The 21,943-nt window shown below is 40.6% G+C and overlaps 1 protein-coding gene across 15 annotated transcripts in view; it reads left to right on the top strand.

The window, feature by feature from the left end:
* Window positions 1-353: 353 nt before the first annotated feature.
* Window positions 354-21,943, top strand: part of NCOA3 (nuclear receptor coactivator 3) — a 134,531-nt gene continuing 112,941 nt past the window's right edge. For 6 of the 15 annotated variants that reach the window (XM_043553740.1, XM_043553735.1, XM_043553730.1 and 3 more), the window contains exon 1: window positions 410-550. The gene's annotated coding sequence lies outside the window, so the exon portion shown is untranslated. Of the gene's footprint in view, window positions 551-7,537; window positions 8,833-21,943 lie in introns of those variants that run through there. The other 9 variants (XM_043553741.1, XM_043553734.1, XM_043553729.1 and 6 more) reach the window with 6 other exon arrangements.

The following is a 21,943-nucleotide window of genomic DNA, read 5'->3' as shown; positions in this document are numbered from 1 at the left end:
ACTTTAGCATCTAATGAAGAGCCCGGTGGCTTCTGACCGTGTGCCTCAGTTTGCTCCTCTGAACAATGAGGATAACAGTGGTCTGTCTCGAAGGGATGCTTGTTTTGAGGATCAGTACTTGGCACACAATAAACGCTAGGTAAAGGTTAGATATTACTGGACGAAGGCAAGTGTGACAAGATTGAGGGCAGGGCTGAGGCTGCACTCCAACGCTCCGGAACCCGCCGCGGCTCCCAGGCGGCGAGCCGGGGACACCGGCCTGGGGGTCCTCACCGCCACGCCCTCGCGCCGCGCGAGCGCGGCCGGGCGGGGGCACCCAGCGCCCAGGCCGCGCAAGGCCCCCTGGGACCGGTAGTGCTGGGCGTGGCCTCGGGACTACATATCCCGGAGGCCCCCGCGCCGCTGCTCCAGCCGCTGCCGCCTCAGCCTCCACACAGCGACGGCGGCGGCCGCGGCGGCTGAGTCGGTGGCGGCGGCGGCGGCGGCGGCTGCGGGCTGAGCGGCGAGTTTCCGATTTAAAGCTGAGCTGCGAGGAAAATGGCGGCGGGCGGTGAGTGGAGATAAAGGAGGAGCGGCGGCGGGCGAGGGGGTGGAGTGCGAGGCGGGGGTGAAGAGGGCGAGTCCCCGGGTTGCCGCGAGCCGGCGGCTTTGCGGCTCCGCGGCGGCGCTGAGGGGCGCGCCGAGCGGGGGGCGCGCTGAGATAGTTTTGGGGTGTCGGGGCCGCGCCGCTTCCCCGCAGCCCGGGGCGGCCCCGCGGCCGGAGGAGGGGAGCTGAGGTGGGGCGGCAGCCGGCTTGGGAGTCGGAGGGGGTCCCCGCGCGGAGGGGTCACCCCGAGGAGTTTCGGGGGGGGGACCGCGGGGGGCCCACTTTTCCCCTCCTGTCCCTGAAGTTTTGTCTTTCCCCAGCCCTTGGGGCTGCTTTAGAAAGCTCCCCGCGTCCGCCTCCCGCTGCCTCGGCTCCTTCGCAGTTACTCGGAAGAATTAGGGGGCGGGGGCAGCGGCGCAGACCCCACGACCCCCACCCCAGCCTCCAAGTCGCACCCAGAATCGGGTTGCGTTTTGTTGCTGTGTTTCCTCCCGCACCGGGGCATTTTTAATATTTGAACTCGAATGATCTGCGGGATTTCATTTTGGGCACGGGGAGGTTCTCCGCAGTTTTCTCGGTAAAAAGGCATTTTGCTACCTCCGGTGTGAAGGTTGGGAAATGGCAAGTGGGAAGTTGGTAGATCAAATTTGGGGTTTGGCTGTCTTCGTCAGGACTGTTTTTTTCTCCCCCCCCCCCCCCCCGGTCCCCATCTCGAATCTTACGTACGTTGATGGAGTTTGTAATGATTTAAATTGTCTTGCACATGCCTTTAAAAAAAAAAAAAAAAAAAAAAAAGGATGATCCATGAGTCGTTGGGAGGCTCAGTTGCTCCCAGTTTGAGGGCACTCGGGGTGGAAAAGTTAACCAAAAGAGCAGTGGTGAGAGCGAGAAAGCATCGTCTCAAAATCTCATAAAACAGGAGGAGTTTGGGATTCCAAAATGGAATGACACGAAAGGCATGAAATTGTCCCGAAGTCGAAACTCACCCCCCCCCAGCCCCCCGCCCCCCGCCCCGTCTCGAACGCGAAGACTTCCTTTTTTGCAGTTTTTGAGCAGCGCTTCAAAGCCAACCTGTTTTTGTTATTAAGCCTGTACCGTAAAGAAACCGGAAGGCGAGTACCAGCTGTCTTGCTGCAGTGGTTTTTTAAATGGAGTTGAATGAGATGAGCGAGTGGGAGCGGTGTTGAGTGAGATTGCTGGGTCTCCTGATTTAAATGCCCAGCCTCGGACCCACCTAACTGGTCCCTGGCTGCAAGAAAGCTTCAGTATATTTGTTGCAGCAGGTTGTAGAGAGGATGATGGAAAAAACAAAACACACCAAACCAAACCCCCAAACGTGGGTCTTGTGAATGCCGCATACACTGAAACGTGAAATGGAAATCTGGAAGTTCGTGAAATACTTGTTCTTGAGAAAAATTTGAATTACTGCTCTGTTTAGAATAGGTTATACCAGATACGATACCCAACTGGAAAAAGGTACACACGCGTTGAAAAATGAGTCTCTCCTGTGAACCCTCCAATTCCGGCTCCTCGGAGGCAGTGGCTGTTGCCGGTTTCTGGAGTGTCCTCGGTCTTTGGAATAATTATTTTAAGATTTTTATTTGAAACATAACCCTTGCTGGGTACCAAAGGCAGGAAGATAAGATGAACAGAAGAAAGGGAGAATGTGGCGGGAATATTGTTTTCTTTTCACTGGCTTGAACAAATGTTGATAGCTGTTAGAAAAAGCTTCGGAACTTACCTCTGATGTTGCCTTATGCACTGACACCCTTAAAGAAGTAACAATCTGTGGGGCTTGAGGATGAAGAACGGCTGCCAGGGTGCATTGTTTGTATGTAAGATGAAGCCTCTGTTGGTAACATGTAAAATGATATTGAACACTATAGCTCCTGTCACTGGAGGTTGCTTCAGGTTCTGCATTTAAATGAGCAGTAATCTAGGTTGCCTGTGATCCTAAATTACAGTGGTATTTTATATATTGATAGAAGTGACTTAATTGTCCAATCAGCATTAAAAAAGAGGCATATGCCAGCTTCTAGTTTATAGAACCACATTTTGAACATGACTGTAGAATAAGTGGGTTGCTATGATGTTTCTAGAGCGGTTGCAGGAAATATTTCTACCATAAAATATTCCTTACCTACAGAGACTTCGAGAATGCAAACACAACCCCAGCATAATTAACAGGATTTCTATTTTTGTAAGTTCTAGAATGCTGGTTTTAAATTTACCAACACTACAGTTCATTAAAGAAATTCAGTAATACTAGAGTTTAGACGGTTACGGATTGCATTAAATAATTTCACTATATTTTGACATTGAGTAAACTGTGCATCCCCTCCCCCCTCCCCCCCATAAGAGTTATTTTTTATATCAGGGATATATTCTTAATCCCTGTATAAGAATTATTTCTCTAAATTGCCCCTCACTCCCTAGACAAACAAATTAGAATTCATTCAGTAAGGAGCGTACCACAGGACCCTGGATCCTTTTTCTGGGAGATGCGAAATGAATAGTTTTTGAAATGGTTACTTACTAAAGCCTTCTTGACTGGTGTTTTGAAATAAACTTCAGGGACATATTAAAGATGAGGCTTTTTTTTTTTAATTCTTTTGTGTATTAACTGATTCTAGAATCTTTTAAAGACGAGTATGTTTTTTGAGAAGTCTTTAAACAAATAATTTAAAAATAATTCCGACAATAAGGTAAGATATAAACCCAAATTGGTGTTAAAATAAATGGCTTTAGGGTTTCTTTTTCAGTTTTTTAGAATATATAATTTCAAGCCATGGCCTGAGGATGTAGACTACTTTCAAAAACTTGATTTTTGTAAGTTTAGAATGAGTATAGCCTCCAGTGGCTGTTTGTCTACAATGGAAAGGGACCACAATTTAATGCAGTTGTTACTTTAATGTTACCTAGGACTAGAAGGAGTTGTTGATCATGTTGAAGAGTTTCTCATGTAGTTTCTCATAGGTTAAACCAGAGAGTACCTGTCCCAGTTTGGTTTGAACTTATTATATACCCTGTAGTGTAAAATATTCTGTTTTTGTTTTTTCATTATCAAGTGTTTAAAGCTCTGAGAGCAGAAAATTAGTATTGGAAATGTATCTTAACTTTTCTTCTTTCTCATAGTTCAACAGATTAAAGAAATAGGTAACTGCACGTTAGTTTAGATCCACAGGGATAGTATGGAGATTGAATGCTGCAGTAAAATGTAGGCATTTTCTTCCATTTTATTGAGTGCTTTTTGGGGGTGGGGGAGGGGATCACAAAATGAACATTTCTCAGTAAAAGTGGAGGAGGGGCTGTATTGTAATGAGGCTTATTCCTTCTTTTTGTTAGTGTTTGCTGCGTAAATTCATTTAGCCCATTGGTTTTCTGATAGAGTTTCTGGGAGATTATTTTGGGTTAAGGGTGCAGTTTATCCAGAGTCTAACCTTATTTCCACTCCTAACAAATGACGGAATTGACTTGAATTTAATCGCCGTTCCCTTTCCTACCTTCTGGTGGGGAGTTAAATGAACAGGAAAATGGCCAGAAGATACACAGCAGGAGTTGAAAGGAAGACCTGCACTGTCTAGGAGGCTGATTTATCCACAAACTGGATAATCTTCTTAGACTACATACTGCCAGTTCCCAACTTTGTCAGCATTAACTCAGTTTGGTAGGTTCTGCTGGCCTAGGTCAATTTACGGGGGGGGGGGGGGGGGGGGCAGTAATAAAGGTTTATTTAACTGTAATAAATTTTGTGGCCTAGAGGCAAAGGAAAGAAGTCTGACCTATCTGGCAAATGGGCTTTACCTATTTCAAAGAATATTTTAAGAGCAAATGTACTAGTCTTTTTCTGTTAGTATTTTTTCCTATTTTTCATTATGAACGTCTGTGTCCTATTTTTTCTTTTCCATTGATATTTTTTACCGATATGTTCGGGGAAAGAGTGACTTTTTTTTTTTTTGAGTGTAAAAAAATTTTTTTTGTATGCTGTCCACCTATGAAGGTATTCTTCTGAAATGTTTAATTTCTTTGATTAGAGGTTAAGAGTGAGGGTTCTGAAGTTTCAGTTTTTGGAAACTAGGCTGATTAGATTACTAAATTTAACTCTTTATCATCCATGTAAGGATGAAAAGGGAATATTGGCATGGGTACCACATAGTAATGGATAATCTACTGCTCCCTGGGGCTTTGCTTTTGGTAGCTATAGCAGCTGAGTGGGAGTAGTAGATGGATAGATGGGAAAAGACTGCAGAACTCAGCATAATCCTCAATTAGGATAAGCCTCATGGTTAATTGAATGTTGAGTGCACAGGTTAAATCCCATTATAACAAACTCCAGGGGACTAGCTAAATTATTTTGTTGTACTGGGATTGAACTTTTTTGAATATTGTTTGAAATAAATTAGTCTTTTTGTTTTTGTTAGAGGTGTTAGAAAAATTTTTATGTATTGTAACAATTTGAGAAGTTGTTACTCATGAACCAATGTGTCCAAGGTTTAATTTTAATGCTTTTGCCTTTAAAAAGGAAATAACTCATGTTGAACGGGGCATATACTTTATCCCCCCCGCCCTCCCCCCATGCTCCCACATCTAGGTCTGTGTCTAGAGTAGCTCCATTGGTTTATTTCAACAACCAAATACATTTATAGGTACTGCTGCCACCATTAAAGTGTGGTCAGAGGAAATGGGAAATTCCCCATGTTTCCAGGTGACTGCTGCTGGTAATTTTTTCTTCCCTTGATAACTTTTTAAAATAAATGAATATACTTCACTCTTGTGAACTTTACTTTTTTGGTAATAATTAAGGTCGCCCTTTTCCACTGATCCCAGTGTAGTTGGTGACAGAGATCTATATGATTAAAAAAAAAAGCGATGGTAGTATTGTAGTTATAAATGTGGAATTTTTCAGAAACAGGATTAGTATACATATGAGAAAAATTAGTATTATGCTTGGCCAGAAATACACTTTTTTTTTTCCCTGTCTTGTATTTTCAGATTGGTGTTTGAGGAACTTCAGGTGTTTATATCCCACCTTCATATCTAAGGCTAGCGTTTTTTAGTTTGCTTAGAGAGTGTTGATTGGGTGCAGCAAGACATTTTTGAAGTCATTCTTTTAAATAGATGTTCCATGAAGGAGGGAAAATCTGAAAGAGGGAATTTCAAAGCAACCCAAGCAGTGTTTTGAAAGTTCTCGAGTCAAGAATAATGACTGGCCAGTAGGCAGGAAGCCTGCAGTTGTATTGTGGTATTGTGCCTCCAGCTTACGCATTTGAGAACTTGAGTACAAAAGAGGAGAAAGCGTGGGGAGGGGAAGAAAGAGTTTTAACAACAACAAAAAGAGGGGGGTGGGGGAGACTTTTAGAGTAAATACTCTTTGCTTTTCTGTTTAAGTGAAATCTAAAACCAAATTATTTTTACTTTGAGAGGAAATGTTTGTTTATCATAATCTAAATGGCCTAAACTGACATTTTTATACATGGGAGTTAATTGTTACTGGTGGAAAGAGCAGCATGATCATACACTCAGTTTTAAAACAACTTTAATAAAAAAAAAAAATCTCAGGGAATCTGGCTGATTCAGTGGGAAGAGCATGCTTGATCTCCAGTTCATGAGTTCGAGGCCCACGTTGGGTGTGGAGATGACTAAAAAATAAATAAACCTGAAAAAAATCTACACACGAAAACTTTTGGATATTCCCCCCTTTTGTTACCTAATCAGTGTCATTTGTTGGCCTGTTACTTTGAAAATGATACTTGTGAAGAAGAGTTGAGAATAATTTGCAAGCTAGTATTGTAAGCTTCATGCAAATCAATCTCAAGACATTCCTTAAAATTTATAAAACAAAGGGGGTGGAATATGTGATCTCCAAAGTTCATTATATTGGAGAATTCTATAAACTTAAAGCATTGTATAGATATGTAGAATGGTCTTATATTTAAATTTTGTTGGTCAAACATTAAATGGGTTAAGCTCTTTATATCAGATAATGGTAACCTTTCAGTGCTGACTCATGAGTTGGGAGATAGGATGATTTTTGAGCTCCTGACTTCATAGTAGGTGCTACAAGCTGCAAAGTGTGTGCTGGCACATATGTGTCTGGGGAAGGGGGAGGGGGAGAGAATTTTCAACCCCCTCCTTCTCTTGTAAGAAAATGAAGTCATATTTTTCTTTACTCTCAGTAAAGCTGTCATCAGTGGAATGGATTATTGAATTTAAGTCACTCTGTAGAGTAGCTATATCAGCTTGATTTTGTTTCCAGATTGAAATTTGGCAACTTTATTTGAAAATGTTTTAAGGATTACCCAGTATTCTTTTCACCAAATTGTGTCTTTAGTCTGAACACCCTCTGCTCCATCCAAGCTCATCTCTTCCTCTTTTACCTGTCTGGTGGTGGTTGTGTTTTTATACGACTTTCATCCCAGTGAACACAGTTGGCCCCATTGCTGTCAGAGCAAATCCTTGGCTGCATCCAGGAAAATCTAACTTCGCCAGTGAGAAAAATAACTCCACACATACGTTGCATCCATTGGAGTGCCAGTTGTATATTCTTCATATAATAAGACAGGACTATCACTGTATTAAGGTTTAAGAATAATCTCACCAGGCATCAATACAGTGAGTTCAGGAAGCTACTTTCAAAGCGCACAGCCACATCTAGTCTCATTTAAGTAAATTTCCCAGTCCGCTACAACTGAAAATACAGTTCTAGAATATGGTAGAAGCCTTAGGTGTAGGGAAACCAAGTTAGGTGAACCTGGAATTGTGAACTTGTCCAATAAACTCCACTTTTCTGTTTCTTTGTTTCAAGTATGAAATACCTCCCACATGTTAATTCTTTTTTTAAGTTTTATTAATTTTGAGGGAGAGTGTGAGTGCGTGCACGAGTGGGGGAGGGGCAGAGAGAGGAAGAGAGAATCCTCAGAGATTGGGGTGGGGGGAGGGGGCGATCATGACCTGAGCCCTGAGCCAAAATCAAGACATGCTTAACTGACTGAGCCACCCAGGCAAGCCTCCCACATGTTACTTTTTAAACTGACTTTTCATACCAGCATTCAGCATTCTCTTAGCTATGAGGCCCCAAGCTTTAATCATCTTTAATTTGCTACTGTTTGGCGGTTGCCCACTCCCCCATACACACATACTTACCAGTGTTTATTAAGCTTGTAGTGTTGAAGGCGCTGTGAGAGTTAATAAGGTTTTGACCTCCAAGTGCACACAATCAATCAGGTATTCACATCACTTCAGTATGAGGCAATTTATTTTGCTTATAAAGATCAAGAAGAAGTTCAGAGGAGGAAAGGACTACTTCTGACCAGGTGATGAGAACGCAAGACTTTGAAGAATGAGTGAGATTTTAATATGGAGACAACAGTTTCTGTTGGTGAGAAATCATTAGCAAGAGCTCAGAGGTAAGGCATTTTAAGACTTGGTCATTTAAATACTCAAATGTTAGTGGATTTGAGTAAACTGGTTTTGTTTTTGCAGAATCCTATTGATACATTTCTCTTAAATATATTTTCATTACAATTTCTAAAACTCTAGTTCAGGCTCTGTATTTCTAGATATTTGTAATAGTTTTCAAAGTAGTCCCTATTCTTTCCCTAAGTCCTCTCTGTACTTCTTAAACACCATTTTGATTACATTTTTTGCTTAAAAATTTGCAAAGTACGATCGAAATTCCTTAACCTAATATTCAGTTTTTAATCATCGTCTTTTTAAAATCAATCTTTCCCATTTTTGTTGCCTCTTGAGTCATGCTGCTGCTTTCTGACTCTTCTCCCTTGCTATCTAACCTAGCCATTAAGGTCTAGTTCAGATCCTGTCTCATTTAAGTAAATTTCCCAGACCACCACAACTGAAAATACAGTTCTTATTTTCTGATATGAATCTTAATTATCTCTTCACATGCATAGGAGTCTGCATTTATTGATTGGTAGGGCAGATTCAATCAGATGGTCTATTTTTGAAGTGGGCACCATTTTTTTTTTTTTTTAATAAGCTTCTAAAGTCATCTATTATTTTTTCGATTATATTCATTTTAGGTGTCTCCTCCCCCAGTGCTTGGCATTTGGATATGAAAGTTTCTAAAGTTCTAACTCTCAGGTCAGCTTTTCTATCTGGAAATTGAGATAAAATTAGAGTCTTAGTCCTAAGGACCTATGTCTTCCTTACAGAGTTGTCCCAGATTAATCCTGTCCGGGCCTTAGGATTCATACTTCCCAGATGTCCTAAGACTGGACTGTCCTTCTGTGAGTTGTTCAAATGTTTTTATTCAGTACCACGGTTCTTCAAAGAATTATGCTAAGCATAGTAGGCATTAAAATCCCTTTGTGATCTAGGAGCTTATAATCTAGTTGAGAAATAAGTATAACTGAAAAAACATAGTTGCAATAACATAAATAAGTGGTTCAGAAGTTCAGAGGAAGAAAAGGTCATTTTCAACTAGAATTGTTAGGGAAAACTTCTTGGAGGAGATGGAGTAGATCTAAACGGAATTAATTGCTGTTTCTGATCTCTCTTTCCCACATCTTTTAATATGTAGTGCTTAGTACAATAAACACACATTATTTTAAACTAAAAGGGCATAAACATGGTAGAGTTTAAACATTACAAAAAGGTGTGTGTGTGTGTGTGTGTGTGTGTGTGTGTGTGTGTGTGTACACGTATCTTGAAAAAGTAAGGATCATGGTCCCCCAGGTCTTTGGTTTTTGTAGCTACTCTCCTTTCCAAAGGCAACTGCTATTAGAGGATATTCTGTGCAGATAGTTATGGATGTCTCTCCATTGTGTGTGTGTGTGTGTGTGTGTGTGTGTGTGTGTGTGTGTGTGTATTTATTTATTTATTTATTTTTGAGAGAGAGAGAGAGAGAGGGAGAGAGAGAGAGAGAGAGAGAGAGACAGTGTGAGCAGGGGAGGGGCAGAGAGAGAAAGATACAGAATCTGAAGCAGGCCCCAGGCTCTGAGCTGTCAGCACAGAGCCTGATGTGGGGCTCAAACCCAGGAACTGAGACACCCCTATCTTTTTTTTTTTTTTTTAAAGTAATCTCTACTCCCAATGTGGGGTTCTAACTCATGACCCTGAGATCTAGAGTCACATGCTGCACTGACTGAGTCAGCCAGGTGCACTTCTTATTTATCTTTCTTTTTGGTATTTATCTATCTGTCTGTCTGTGTGTGTATGTATGTATTTAATTAAAAGTAGGCTCCACATACAACATGGGGCTTGAACTCACGAGCCTGAGATCGAGTCGCATGCTCAACCAACTGAGCCAGCCAGGTTTCCCCTCTTATTTATCTTTTAAAAACTTACCCCATCCCAAGTCGCTTGACTGCTTGAAGGCATGAAATCTATTGTTCATTGTCTAAGATTATGAAACTAAACTCCTTCCCATGGAGTTCCCAAAGCCTTTCATAATCTGATTCTAATCTACATTTCCAGCATCATCTTATTTCTGTGTGTCTTATACTTTAGCTGCTATTAAGTTTCTCTTGTTCTGCCTTCCCTGGTCTTACCCTACTAAAAATGATCTCTCCTGTGTTCTGATTCATATTCTTAGGTATTAAAGCTAAAAGCTAGCATTTATCCAAGCTAATATGCCTGCACAGTTTTGGGTGTTTAATGTCCATTATCTCATTTAACTGTCTTTTGTACTGCAGAGCTGTTTTTTTTCCCTTCCACTGAAGTCTTATACAAAACCCTATTCAAAATAGAAAATGCGATTTTATTAAAACTTATTTTCTAAGTTGAAATTTAAACTGTTTGCTGGTTGTAAAGGCAGTGAAAATGAAATTGCTGTGATGAATATAAAATTTGAAATTGGGTTCTTAACAACTATTATGGATCTAAATCCACCTCTGCTTCTAATTTATTTCCATATTATGAAAATCCCAACTCATACAGAGATATAGTTGTAAATGGTGTCAGTTCAAAAATATTTTTTGATATATGTAACAGGTGCACATGGGACAAATTCAAAAGGGACCAGAGGGTATGTATACAGTGCAAAGTAAGGCATCCTTCCTCAGGCATTTCCCAGCCACCTCCCTATCCCCTGCTCAGAGTTCTTGTTAACTGTAGAGTCATTGTTAACTCTAGATACATACATAAATGCATATGCTTAAAAGCTTTTAAGTTCAGTGAATTTCTCCTACATTTTTGGGTAAAGTATAATAAAGTGTAGCATACATTCAGGAAAATGCATAAGTACAGGCCTATAAATTTTCATAAAACAAACACACTTCTGTAATTGGCACTCAGGAGCCCTCTTCTGGATTGTGTATATATTTTAAATGATCTTGGGGAGAGGTTTCAGGTCTGTATTTATAACTACTAAGTTCTTTCTAATGGTTACACAGCATTCCGCTGTGTAGTGGATATATCATAATTTATCCAGTTTTATATTATTACAAACAGCTGTAAGTGAATATCCTCATACGTATTTCTTTGTCCCATGTTTTGTTGTAAAGCATATAAAAATTTCTGGCAGTAGAATGCTAGAGTATTAAAGGGTATGGCTTTAAGTTTTACAGGTATTCCAAGTGGCTTCCTGTTGTAGAGGTTGTAGCAAGTGCTGTATGGAAGTGCTTGTTTTCCCTATCTCGTGTGTTTCTTTTAATGCTTTTATGCTTTCCTTTTCTTTTATAACAAAAATCAAATGTAAAAATTAAAAAAATGTAAAATAGAAAAATGTCAGGATATCAAACTGTTAGCATAGTTTAATGAGGTGGTAAACTACAATATGTTGTAACTATATATTCTGTTTAATGTGTTTAAAGATGTTTGAAATGTAAATGTACCTATTTAACATTTGTGGGTGTGTGTTACAAGTTTTTATAAATTAAAAAAAATTTTTTTTAATGTTTATTTATTTTTGAGAGAGAGAGAAGGAAAGAGACAGAGAGTATGAGCAGGGGAGAAGCAGAGAGAGAGGGAGACCCAGAATGCGAAGCAGGCTCTAGGCTCTGAGCTGTCACCACAGAGCCTGACGCGGGGCTCAAACTTGTGAACTGTGAGATTGTGACCTGAGCCGAAGTCAGACGCTTAACTGACTGAGCCACTCAGGTAACTCTGTTTTTTTGTTAAAATTTTTTAGTGTTTATTGTTGAGAAAGAGACAGAGAGACAGAGAGAGAGAGAGAGAGAGAGAGAGAGAGACAGAGTGTGAGCGGGAGCAGGGGAGGAGCAGAGAGACACACACACACACACACACACACAGAATCCAAAGCAGGCTCCAGGCTCTGAGCTGTCAGCGCAGAGCCTGACATGGGGCTCGAATTCACAGATTATGAATTCATGACCTGAGCCTAAATCTGACATTTAACCGACTGAGCTACCCAGGCGCCTCTGGCTATGCTTTTTTTTTTTTTTTTTAAGTTTGTAGAAATCTATTTTGAGGTATAATTTACTTACACTAAAATTGAACCATTTTAAGCGTGTTGTTTGTTTTGACACATGTAAACTGTTGTGTTACTACCAACCACAATCAAGGTACAGAACATTTCCATCACCCTAGAAAGTAGTATCTTGTCCATTTGTATTTAGTCCTTTTCTAGGTTTTGGAGTATTCAGTGAACCATTGTTTGGCCTTCTGTCGCTATAGGTTACTTTTTTCTTTTTTTACCTTTATTGAGGTATAATTGACATTCAGATAATTACATATGTTTAAAGTGTATAATTTGAGTTTTGACCTAGAGGTCAACCTGTGAATCTGTCACCACAGTTACAGTAATGGAAATATCTGTTAGCTCTAGTGGACATGTCCCTGTATCTCTTTACAATCTATCCCTTCCCATCTTCAGGTGATTGCTGATCAGCCTTAAGTCACTGAAGATTAGTTTACCTTTTTGGGAATTTATATAAATGGAATTCTTTGCTGTGTACTTTTTTTCCCCCTTTCGTTGTCAGATGATCCTTTACTGAAATATTTCCCTTTGTAGTTTTTTTTTTTTTTTAAGTTTATTTATTTATTTTGAGAGAGAGAGAAAGAGTGCATGTCTGTAAGTGGGTGAGGTGCAGAGAGGGACGGAAGGAGAGAATTCCAAGCAGGCTCTGTGCTGACGGCACTCGGGGCTTCATCCCAGGAACTATGAGATTGTGACCTGAGCCGAAATCAAGAGTCAGATGCCACCTGGACGCCCCTTCCTTTGTAGTTCTTAACTAGCTGGGCATTCCACTGCTCCACTATTGATGTCATCTATGATGCCATGAGGGTGGTGGCCATTAACATTGCAGCCCATAGACTGGGTTAGTCCCCAGGATCTCTTTAATGGTTCTAGGGAGTTTCTGTGGCTAAAGATCTGTGCCTCATCTGTCAGGCAGTGTTGATGGTCTCATCAAAAGTGATTCCTGCTGTGCTTAACGGAATAGGCCACTCACTGTTTTTTCTACTTTTTTCTGTCTCTTGGCAATTCCTTGAGGGGTTTGATAGGGAAGAGGCGGAAGGTACCATTTCATTCTGGGCCTGAATGGTCAGTTTCACCTAATCCTCATACCTTTCCAGTCACCATTTGTTTTTGTGGTGTCATTACCAACCTTTTTTGGGAGATGGGTCCAGAGGACTGATCTTGATCTCCGTTCAGACGAGGCACTGACTTCCTCACTGGTACACCTCAGTTATATGAATTTGATCTCATTAGGGTTGAACTTAGGCATGATAGAGGTGGCTGATGAACCTGGGTTTGGGATGACAGAAAACAGTTGCACCTTTGCCGCATCTGAGCGGAAAGTCAAAAGTACCATGTACTTTTTTTCAAGGGGAACTGGTTTCTTTCACTTAGTACTGTATAGTTATTTTGAGATTCGTGCATGTTGTTACATATATCAGTATATTTTTTAAAGGTTTTATTTTTAAGTGGTCTCTACACCCAACGTGGGGCTCAAATTTAGAGCCCTGAGATCAAGAGTTTTATGCTCTACCGACTGAGTCAGCCAGCTAGCCCTCATATTATCAGTCGTTCTATTTTTTATTGCTTAGTACTATTGCCTTGCATTAGGTGTATCTCAGTTTATTTATTCATCTGTTGATGAACATTTGGGTTATGTTCAGTTTTTGGTTATTAAAAGTAGAGCTTCTATGACATTTTGTTTGCAAGGATTTGTGAGGACATACATAGGCTTTTATTTCTCTTGTAAATATGTAGGAATGGAATGGCTGAGTTATATACTAAGTGTATTTTTAACCTTTAAACTTTTTTAAAAAATGTTTTTGTAAAATTTATTTTTGACAGAGTCAAAGAGAGAGGGGTGATAGGATCTGAAGCAGGCTCTGTGCTAACATCAGAGAGCCTGATTTGGGGCTCAGACTCACGAACCATGAGATCATGACCTGAACTGAAGTCGGACACTTAACTGACTGAGCCACCCATGCATCCCAATGCTTCAAAATTTTAAGAAACTGCCACTTGTTTCTCAAAGCAATTGTACCATCTTACATTTCTTCTAGCAGTGTATGATAGTTTTGGTTATTCTACAGTCTCATCAACACTTGGTATGGTCAGTCTTTTTATTTTTTAAGCTTTAAAAAAATTTAAATTTTATTTATTAAAATTTTTTTCGTTGTATTTATTTTATTAAAAAAATTTTTTTTAATGTTTATCTATTTTTGAGACACAGAGAGACACAGCATGAGCAGGGAAGGGGCAGAGAGAGAGGGAGACACAGAATCTGAAACAGGCTCCAGGCTCTGAGCTGTCAGCACAGATCCTGACGCGGGGCTCGAACTCACGAACTGAGATCATGACCTGAGCCAAAGTCAGATGCTTAACTGACTGAGCCACCCCGGCGCCCCTTGTTGTATTTATTTTAGAGAGACAGAGAGCACACATGAGTGGGGGAGAGGGGCAAAGGGAGAGAGAGAGAATCCCAGGCAGGCTCCACGCTCAGCACTGAGCCCGACCTCACAACCCTGGGATCATGACCCAAGCCAAAAATCAAGAGCCGGGCGCTCAACTAACTGAACCACCCAAGCGCCCCTGATTTTTTAATTTTTATTTTTAAGTAATCTCTACACCCAACATGGGACTCCAAGTCACAACCCCGAGATCAGGAGTCTCCTGCTGTACCTACCGAGCCAGCCAGGTACCCCAATATGGTCAGTCTTTTTAATGTTAGCCATTCTAGTGGGTATATTAGTGGTATCTCATTGTGGCTTCAATGTGAGTTTCCTTAATGACTCATGATGTTGAGCATATTTTCATGTACTTATTTAGGTGAAGTATCTGTTCATATTTTTTGCCCATTTTTAAGTTGAGTTATCATACGGAGGTGTAAGTTCTTTAGATACAGATCTTTTTTGGATATATGTTTTAGAAATGTTTAACTTGAGACTGGTCTGCTGTTTCATTTTCGTAACTGTTTTTGGAAGAGCAAAAGTTTTTAATGTTATTGGAATTCAACTTACTGATTTTTTTTTTTTTTTTTAATGTGTGTGTTTTCTTTTATAGTCGATACCTCTCTGTTGCATTTAAGAAATCCTAGCCCAGCCGAAGGTCATTCATATTTTTTCATACGCTTTCTAGAAGTTTTAAAGATTAAAAATTTTGTTTAAAATGTTTATTTTTGAGAGAGAGAGAAAGAGAGATGAGAGACACAGAGTGCGAGTGGGGGAGGGGCAGAGAGAGAGAGGGAGACACAGAATCTGAAGCAGGCTCCAGGGTCTCAGCTGTCAGCATAGAGCCCAGGGCTCGAACCGACAAACCATGAGATCATGACCTGAGCTGAAGTTGGATGCTTAACTGACTGAGCTACTCAGGCACCCCTTAAAGATTTTAAAAAATGTTTATTTGTTTATTTTATTTTTAAAAATATTTATTTATTTTTGAGAGACAAATACACAGTGGGGGAGGGGCAGAGAGACAGAATCCGAAGCAGGCTTCAGGCTGTGAGCTGTCAGCACACAGTCCAACGTGGGGCTCGAACCCATGAACTGTGAGATCATGACCTGAGCTGAAGTTGGAAGCTCACCCAACTGAGCCACCCAGGCTCCCCTAATTGTTTGTTTATTTTTGAAAGAGAGACATAGAGAGTGTGAGTGGGGTAGAGGCAGAGAGAAAGGGAGACAGAATCCCACGCAGGCTCCTGACTCGGGTTCCAACCTGCAAGCTGTGAGATCATGGCCTGAACCAAAACCAAGACTTGGATGTGGATGCTTAACCCACTGAGCCACCTAGGTGCTCCCTAGAAGTTTTATGGTTTTAGCCCTTGAATTTGGGTCTATGACCATTTGAGTTAATTTTTGTATATGGTGAGATAAGAGTTGAGGTTCATTTTTTTTTTTAAATTTTTTTAAATGTTTGTTTTTAATAGAGAGAGAGAGAGAGAGAGACCGAACACAAGCAGGGGAGGGGCAGAGTGAGAGGGAGACACAGAATCTGAATCGGGCTCTAGGCTCTGAGCTGTCAGCTGCGGGGATTCAACCCATGAACTGTGAGATCATGACCCGAGTCAAAGTTGGATGCTCAACTGACTGAGCTGCCCAGGTGCCCCAATGTATGGCTATTGGACTTTCCCAGCACCATTTGTTGAAAAGATTATACGTTTGCTATTGCATTGACTTGGCACCTTTGTTGAAAATCATTCAAATATATGCAGGTCAGTTTGTCTGTCTTAACCCTTGTCTTGAAATGAGATAGGATAAATCTTCCAACTTTGTCTTCCCCTTTCCCTTTGTTTTGGTTATTCTAGGCCCTTTGCATTTCCATATGGTTGTTAGAATCATCTGCAAAATTTCTGTTGTGTTTTGATTGTAATTGCACTGAATCAGTTGATCAATTTGGGAAGAATTGATTTCTTAAAAATGTTGTGTCTTCTGTTCCATGAACATGTTCTAATCTCTCCATTTATTTAGGTCTTTAATTTCTCTTAGTATTTTGTAGTTAGCAGCATATAGATCTTGTCATATTTATTACTGAGTCCGTATTTTAAAATGTGTACATACAGTATTTAAAAAATTTCAATTTTCCAGTGATTTGTTAGCATATAGAAATATGACTAACTTTTGTATTTTGTATTTTTTGTAATCGTGCTAGACTTATATTTTAGTAGTTTTTATGTAGTTTGCTTAGGATTGTATACATAGTTAATCATGTTGTTTGTGAATAATTAAAAATTTTTTTAATGTTTGTTTATTTAGAGAGAGAGAGATAGTGAGTGGGGAGGGGTAGAGACAAAGAGGGAGACAGAGAATCCCAAGCAGGCTCTGTGCTGTCAGCGCAGATACCAAGGTGGGGCTCTATCTCACGAAGTGTGAGATCATGATCTGAGTGAGCCGAGATCAAGAGTTGGATGCTTAACTGACTGAACCAACCAGGTACCCCTCTTCTCTTTTTTTAATGTTTATCAATTTATATTGAGAGAGAGAGAGAGAGTGTGTGTCTGTACACGAGGGTGTAAGGGACAGGGAGAGAGAATCCTAAGCAGGCTCTGTGCTCTTAACATAGAGCCTGACTCTGGGCTCAAACTTACAAACCCTGAGACCGTGCATGACCTGAGCCAAAATGGAGTCAGAAGCTCAACTCAGCTGAGCCACCCAGGTACCCCATCTCCTCTCCTCTCCTCTCCTCTCCTCTCCTCTCCTCTCCTCTCCCCTCCTCTCCTCTCCCCTCCTCTCCTCTCCCCTCCTCTCCTCTCCCCTCCTCTCCTCTCCCCTCCCCTCCCCTCCCCTCCTCTCCCCTCTCCTCCCCTCCCCTCCTCTCCCCTCCCCTCCCCTCCCCTCTTGCTTTACTGTAATAACTAAAACTAATGCTTCCAGGACAATCTTGGGATTTTGATTGTTATCAATTTGGGGGAATAGGTATCTTTGTCTTAGGGGTAAGCATTCAGTGTTTCACCGCTAAATAAGGTATTACTTCAAGTTCTGCTGATCTGCTTTGTGTCAGTGTATCTGCACTTTCTATTCCCCCTCTTTTTGTTACTCAGTTTTAAGGGTTTATCTTTTTTTTTTTTTTTTTTTTTTTTTGAGAGACCAGGCGCAAGTGAGCAAGGGGCAGAGAGAGAGAGAGAGAGAGAGAGAGAGAGAGAGAGAATTCTATGAGGGGCGGGGGGTGGGGGATGCAAGTGAGTGAGGGGCAGAGAGAGAGAGAGAGAGAGGGAGAGAAGGAGAGGGAGGGAAGCAGGGCTTGTGTTTTACCTGAAGTGGGGCTGGAGCTCACCTGAAGCAGGGCTCAAGCTTACCTGATGTGGTACTCAAACTTGTCAACTGTGAGATCATGACCTCAGCTGAAGTCGGATGCTTAACGACTGAGCCAACCTGATGCCCCAAAGGTTTCTTTTTTTTAAATGTATGTTCTGGATATACATCTTTATTAGATACATTTTACAAGTATTTTCTCTCAGTCTTTGCTAGTACAGATCTTTATTGGTGATCAGCAGTGTCTTTGTACTAATGCTCAAGTTCTTGGTCACATGTGTATTTTGGAGGAATAACAGGTGCTTTAACGCTTGAATGATAGTTATGCAAAAATGTATTATAACCCTATTTCTTAACTCATGTAAATGGAAGGAAATAAGACTCTTAACCTAGAACATATCAGTTCTTAAACATAGTAAATTTTCTATAACATTTAACTATTAAAAGTTATTTTTCATTTTAAATAGCCTGGAGCCTGATGTGTCATTTTACCTCTTTAATAAAACTGAAACAATAAGGCTTTGTCTATTTCCTGATTTATTATTGTAGATGAAGATTAAAAACACCGAATATTGGTCTGGTATAATCCTAATGAAGAAGTTCTGAAGACCTGTGTCAAAACTGAATCTTAGCTGTGTGGGTTTGTCATTCTTCTTCCCTCCTTAACCCTTATTGAAAGACCCAGTGTTACCTGTATTAGTGTAGAGTGTATTCCGTTCTTATAAGCTGTATTATACTGTTTTCTCTTTCTATGGTTTTTATGTTTAACTGTTCCACTGATTAGATTAGCTTTTGAATGCCTCTACTACAAGCTAATGAAAAAATACCAGCTTACAGTGTGCTATTTATCACATTTAGTTATTTATATTAAATTATTGGGACTTTAAATTGCCTTAGTATCTCCCTGGACACTTTCTTTTCCCTTTCTTGAAAAAAAAAATGACCTCTCAGTTTGCTTCCCAGTCCCCTCACCCAAATTTGAAGATCTATATTTTAATTCTTTTCTGTCTGAATTATTCTTTCTGTCACGCTAGAATTTTGGAATATTTTGCAATTTACATTTAAGAAGCCTAGTTTAAAAAAACAGTGGAAATTTCCAGCTTAAAAATATAAAACAGCCACTGCTCTAATAACTGCTTTGCAGGAAGAAATATGAAAAAGAACCGCAGACGTTCTGGATGTCAGCCTGTGAAATTTTCCACGATTCTTCATAATAACACGCAGGCATGCTCATACTGCTGGACTCAGTGCAACAGCACTTGTGCTCTGAGTGGAATTTGCAGCTCCTCTATCGGTGATAAAATGGTACCTGGCCAGCTTTTAGTGACGAGTGCATAAATTCACACATCTGCGGTACTGTGTGTTTGTTTCATCTGTGGTCATAACACTGAACTTGCAGAGTTATTTAAAAATCTTTAGATTCCTTTTGATTCCAAAATTCCTGTTTTAAATGAATTTTGGGGGTGCCTGGGTGGCTTAGTCCGTTGAGCATCCAGCTCTTGATTTCGGTTCAGGTCGTGAGCTCACAGATCCATGAGATCCAGTCCCAGTTGTGCTCTGTGCCAACAGTGCGGAGCCTGCTTGGGATTCTCTCTTTTGCTCTCTCCCTGCCCTTCACCCCCCTCTCAGAATAGATGAATAAAAACTTAAAAAAAATGAATTTTGATTTTTTAAATTCAGTAGATTCATTATTCCTCTGAGAATATAGACCTATAAAGTCATTATTTTAGTTACAATGCTGTCTAAATATTTATTTAGTAGCATTTTTGCTGTACTGAAGAGTGCTCAGAACATTAAAATAAAGATTTGCGCAAGCTCGGGAGTGCCTGGCTGACTCCGTAGAGCGTGCGATTCTTGATCTCAAGGTTATGAGTTTAATCCCCACGTTGGGCATGGAGCCTACTTAAAATAAGTAAATGAAATAAAAAAAAAAATTAAAAGATTTGCATAAGCTCAATATTAATTTGGTGTGGATTCAAGACCTATTTTAACCTCTATTTCAGATTCCTGTTAATGTTTCAAAGGGTCAGTAGATTTTTATATTAAAGCTGATAATCGTGTTGCGGTTTAGCGATTTCAAATTCGAAGGCACCCTATTATACTGTTTTCCTAGTGAGGAAACTGTAAACTGGCAGAGCAGAACCATGAGGAGTAGATAACAAAAAGGTTCGGGGTGCCTAGGTGGCCCAGTCGGTTAACCATCTGACTCTTGATTTCCGCTCAGGTCATGATCTCAGGGTTTGTGAGATTGAGCCCTGTGTTGGGTTGTGTGCTGATAGCTCGGAGCCTGCTTGGGATTCTCTTTCTCCCTCTCTACCTGTCCCTCCCTCCCTCCCTCTCTCTTGCTCGCACACGCTCTCTCTCTCTCTCGCAAAATAAATAAACTTAAAAAAAAAGGGTTGGATCACCCACTTCTCCCTTGCTTCATCTCTTTTGTGGCAGTGTCTACCAGTGGTTTTAAGGAATGAAATTAAAAAAAATTCTGATTTCAGATGCCCCCAACCTTTTGAAGCCTTATGCATTTCTGCAGTGAGGAATTTGAATGTTCAAAGTGATACAGCAGATAATACATACGTATCTTTGTGCGTTTTAACACCCATAAGTCATTTTGGAAATAAAGGCATATAACGTGTATCTTTTTCAGGACTGTCTTCAGTTTGAACAACACCGTTGTGACATAACAGCCTCCACCCCTTCCCTGTGGTCTCTTGCTTCTCTCTGGTACAGTCTCTTCCTTCTTCTTGACTTCTGTACCTGTAACTCTTCTCCCATCCCCTTTATGCCTTTGCTCTTCTTAGCGCTTTTTGTCTCCAACTATTTTATCCCTTTCCTCTTGGCCTAAATTTTCTTCTGACTCATAGCCTTTTTTGTCTTTGTCAACCTTCTGTCCTTCAGGTCTCTCACTTCTTCTAGTTGATCACTGTTCACCAAATTTCTTTTTTACCTGTGGAAGGCTTCTTCGCTCCAGGTGTTCTCTGCTCCTATCAGATGGATTTACTTTTGTCTTTGACCCCTGAAACATGTATCCTCACACTGTCCCGGGTCCTTTAACTCTCATCTGTCTCCATGTTTTAATTTATTTTACAGAGAGTTACTGAGTGCTTGCCATGTGTCTGGCTCTTCTCTAGATATTAGGGATTTACCAGTGACCAGAAGGACTATGGAAAAAAAAGCCTCATAAGGAGACTGGAAAGTGGTATGTATGTGTGTTGGGAGATTAACGCTTTAGGTGGGTAGTCATGGTAACCTTCCTGAGAAAGTAGCATTTGAACAAAGTGTCCAGGAAATAAGCTTTGTGAATATTGGGGAGTGGGGAGGGTTCTGTGCCAAGGGAACAGCCAGTGCAAAGGCCCTTTGGTAGGAGCATTTTTAGTGTGTTTGAAGAACAGTAAGGGGACCAGCCTGCCTGAACACGTGACTAGAGCAGTAAGTAGTAAGAGAAGGAATCTGTGAGGTGACAGTGGTGGCTGTAATGTTTTCAGCTTTTACTTTGAGCATGCTAGGGAACCACTGCAGGTTTTTTTTTTTTTTCGTTGCTTCAGAAATACCTTCTGACCATTTTTTCCCCTTCTAATTAAAGCATTTCATTTTTTTTGTTAAAAAGTAATTCACGTTCATGTGGCAAACAGGAGTACAAAGGAGAAAATAAATCAAAGCGGAATTACTAGTAAACTTCATTCTGCACTATTGAAGATTTTGTGTGTCTGTCTTTCCACTCCTTTTTCTTTGTGCTTGTATATGTACACACATACCCCTTCTCCACTGGAGGGTTTTAGCAGAGAGCAAATAAACTGAATCAGGCTTTAAAGAGATCCCTCCAGCTGCTTTATGAAAAGTAGCCTTAAGAGGGCAGGAATCAGGGAGACTTATTAGAACGCTATTACTGTAATCCAGGAAGGAGATAATGTTGGTTTAGACCTATGTGGTGGCAGTGGAGGTGATAAGAAGTGGTTGGATTTTGTATGTATTTTGAAGGTAGAGCCAACAGAATTTTGTGATGGATTCAATGGAGGGGGATGTCGAGTAAGGTGGGGTGGGGCGGGGCGAGAGAGAAGGCGGGTGACTCAGAAGCTTTTGGCTTGAACAACAAGAAACCTTCGGTTTCATTTTTCTTGTCAAACTATCCAAGGTTCATTTCTGGCTCTTTTATTATGTGTTTTTCCTGTTCATTTGAACCTGTGATTATTATTTTTTGTTTTACCAAGCTTCTAGTCTCTTTTGCCCAGCTTGGCCCTT

Source organism: Prionailurus bengalensis, chromosome A3 (genome assembly GCF_016509475.1).
Source record: "Prionailurus bengalensis isolate Pbe53 chromosome A3, Fcat_Pben_1.1_paternal_pri, whole genome shotgun sequence".
NCBI lineage: Eukaryota > Metazoa > Chordata > Mammalia > Carnivora > Felidae > Prionailurus > Prionailurus bengalensis.
The sequence above is the reverse complement of the archived record's forward strand: the minus strand, read 5'-3'. Positions and strand labels throughout refer to the sequence as shown.